This window comes from Poecilia formosa, unplaced genomic scaffold, assembly GCF_000485575.1.
Source record: "Poecilia formosa unplaced genomic scaffold, Poecilia_formosa-5.1.2 Scaffold4, whole genome shotgun sequence".
NCBI lineage: Eukaryota > Metazoa > Chordata > Actinopteri > Cyprinodontiformes > Poeciliidae > Poecilia > Poecilia formosa.
The window spans coordinates 6,498,740-6,501,801 of NW_006799943.1; the positions used below are offsets into that span (position 1 = coordinate 6,498,740).

The 3,062-nt window shown below is 42.5% G+C and overlaps 6 non-coding genes across 6 annotated transcripts; all 6 read right to left on the reverse strand.

Moving 5' to 3' along the window:
- Positions 1 to 1,323: 1,323 nt before the first annotated feature.
- On the reverse strand, positions 1,324 to 1,405 carry trnas-aga (transfer RNA serine (anticodon AGA)). The gene has a single exon. It is a non-coding gene; the product is annotated as a tRNA-Ser (tRNA).
- Positions 1,406 to 1,819: 414 nt separating this feature from the next.
- On the reverse strand, positions 1,820 to 1,901 carry trnas-aga (transfer RNA serine (anticodon AGA)). Its single transcript has one exon. It is a non-coding gene; the product is annotated as a tRNA-Ser (tRNA).
- A 156-nt stretch (positions 1,902 to 2,057) lies between these two features.
- On the reverse strand, positions 2,058 to 2,139 carry trnas-aga (transfer RNA serine (anticodon AGA)). The gene has a single exon. It is a non-coding gene; the product is annotated as a tRNA-Ser (tRNA).
- A 149-nt stretch (positions 2,140 to 2,288) lies between these two features.
- Positions 2,289 to 2,370, reverse strand: trnas-aga (transfer RNA serine (anticodon AGA)). Its single transcript has one exon. It is a non-coding gene; the product is annotated as a tRNA-Ser (tRNA).
- Positions 2,371 to 2,526: 156 nt separating this feature from the next.
- trnas-uga (transfer RNA serine (anticodon UGA)) lies at positions 2,527 to 2,608 on the reverse strand. The gene has a single exon. It is a non-coding gene; the product is annotated as a tRNA-Ser (tRNA).
- Positions 2,609 to 2,778: 170 nt separating this feature from the next.
- Positions 2,779 to 2,861, reverse strand: trnas-aga (transfer RNA serine (anticodon AGA)). The gene has a single exon. It is a non-coding gene; the product is annotated as a tRNA-Ser (tRNA).
- Positions 2,862 to 3,062: the final 201 nt, after the last annotated feature.

The window sequence follows — 3,062 nt, forward strand, 5'->3', positions numbered from 1 at the left end:
TTTAAATTACTCTACTAATACAACTAGGCTTTAATAGTATTATTATTGTATTTGAAAATGAAAATTTCTTAGCCTGGACATAAAACGCCGTCATACTTGCTTTACTGACCTCTGCTGCCGTTTCTCTTTTCACTGTCAAACTTCTCCATCTCTCCTCTTCGATTGTAGCTATATTCCAAAACATCCACGCTTGTATCCTTTGCTTCGTACTTTTTTTCCCTACTCTGCTCCGTTTACAATAGTGCTGTGTAGCTACTCCTACTGGCTTGAACAGGCAGCCAGCTGATTAGTTTGAACACTGCTGCCACCTAGTGACCGGAGGCTAGTTTATCAGTTAACATGAATAGACAATTATAAAGTCCTGCATGTCGCGAGCCCCCGACAAGCACCCCACTATTTGAGAAGTACCACTTTAACCACTCAGCCACAACAACCCATGTACGTAAACAGTTTAGACACCAGGAGACAGTTAAAGATTTATAGGAAAAAAGTATAAAAATTGCTCTCTTTATTATCTGATTGAAGGACCATTTGACTCTCTGCGCTCTCTAAAACATAGACTGGCATATATTTTACCCATCAAAACATTACGAAAGCACTCAAAGTTAGGGGCAGGATACGAACCTGTGCAGGGAGATCCCAGTGGATTTGTATTCCATCACCTTCACCACTCGGCCATAAAAACTCACATACATGAAGAGTTAAGACACCAGGAGACAGGAATGGAAAAATTGCTCCCTTCTTCAATATATGACTGAAGGATCTTTTTACTCTATGTTCTCAAGAACATAGACTAGCATAAATTTGGCCGATTGAACAATGATCGTGACCATAGAACTTAACGTTGTTGGCAGGATTCAAACCTGTGCGGGGAGACCACAATGGACTTCTAGTCCATCACCTGAACCACTCGGCCACAACAACCCACATAGTAACATAATAACGACACCAGGAGACACACCAATGGATTTATAAATAAAAAGCCTAAGACTTGCTGTCTTCTTCAATCTCTGATTGGAGGAACTTTTTACCCCTTGCGCTCTCTAAAGTGTAGACTGGCATATATATTGCCAATCAAACATAGGACTGCACGTTGTTGGCAGGATTTCACCCTGCAAGGGGAGACCGAATGGATTTCTAGTCCATCGTCTAAACCTCTCGGCCACAACAACCCATGTACTGGTTACATTAGGACACAAGGAGACACCAATGGATTCATAGGATAAAAGCTGCACTATGTGATTACAGGAACTTTTTACTCTGTGCTCTCTGGAAAGTAGACTGGCATAATTATTATCAATTAAATATTACCAATTCACTCAATGTTGTTGGCAGGATTTGAACCTGTGTGGGGAGACCCCAATGGATTTCTAGTCCATCGCCTTAACCACTCGGCCACAACAACCCATGTACTACATATGTCTGGACACCAGGAGACACCAATGGATTCAAAGGACAAAGCCTTCAACTTGCACTCTTGATCAATATCTGATTCCATGACCTTTTTGTTCTCTGTGCACTCTGGAAAGTAGACTGGCATAAGTATTATCAATCAAATATTACCAATTCACTCAACGTTGTTGACAGGACTAGAACCTGCGCAGGGAGACCCCAATGGATTTCAAGTCCATCGCCTCAACCTCTCGGCCACAACAATCCACATACTAGTTAAGTTAGGACACACCAATGGAATCATATCACAAAGCCTGAAAATTGCACTATTTTTCAGTATCTGATTCCAGGAACTTTTTATTCTCTGTGTAATCTGGAAAGTAGACTGGCAGAAGTATTATCAATTAAATGTTACCAATTCACTCAACATTGTTGGCAGGACTCGAACCTTCGCAGGGAGACCCCAATGGATTTCTAGTCCATCGCCTTAAACACTCGGCCACAACAACCCATGTACCATACAGGTCCTGACACCAGCAGACACCAATGGACTTATAGGACAAAAGCATAAGAAGTGGCCTGTTCCTCAATCTATGATTGCAGAAACTTTTTACCTCCTACGCTCTCTGTAGTGTAAACTGGCACATATGAAACATAAGACTAAGCGTTGTTGGCAGGATTCGAACCTGCGCGGGGAGACCCCAATGGATTTCTAGTCCATCGCCTTAACCACTCGGCCACAACAACCCATGTACCATACATGTCCTGACAGCAGCAGACACCAATGGACTTATAGGACAAAAGCATAAGAAGTTGCCTGTTCCTCAATCTATGATTGCAGAAACTCTTTACCTCCTGTGCTTTCTGTAGTGTAGACTGGCAAATATAACACTAAGCGTTGTTGGCAGGATTTGAACCTGCGCGGGGAGACCCCAATGGATTTCTAGTCCATCGCCTTAACCACTCGGCCACAACAACCCATGTACCATACATGTCCTGACACCAGCAGACACCAATGGACTTATAGGACAAAAGCATAAGAAGTTGTCTCTTCCTCAATCTATGATTGCAGAAACTTTTTACCTCCTATGCTCTCCATAGTGTAGACTGCCATATATCAAACATAAGACTAAGCGTTGTTGGCAGGATTCGAACCTGCGCGGGGAGACCCCAATGGATTTCAAGTCCATCGCCTTAACCTCTCGGCCACAACAACCCACATACTAGTTAAGTTAGGACACAAGAAGACACCAATGGATTCATAGGACAAAATCCTAAAAATTGCACTATTCTTCAATATCTGATTCCAATACCTTTTTATTCTCTGTGCATTCTGGAAGGTACACTGGCATAAGTATTATCAAACAAATATTACCAATCCACTCAACGATGTTGGCAGGATTCGAACCTGCGCAGGGAGACCCCAATGGATTTCTAGTCCATCGCCTTAACCACTCGGCCAAAAATGGGGCAAAAGGGACTGCTAGAAGTGTGGGAAAAGGGAAAGGAGGGGGAAAGAAGGGAGGGGGAAAAAGGGAGGAAAAATCTGAAGCTTCTACACAAGTACACGTTTCAACAACATTCATGTAATTGTAGTGATACCTGTTTCATGCTCCTCTATGCATTTTTACACTAATTTCAAGTTCAATATAGAATAACATCCCATCCAA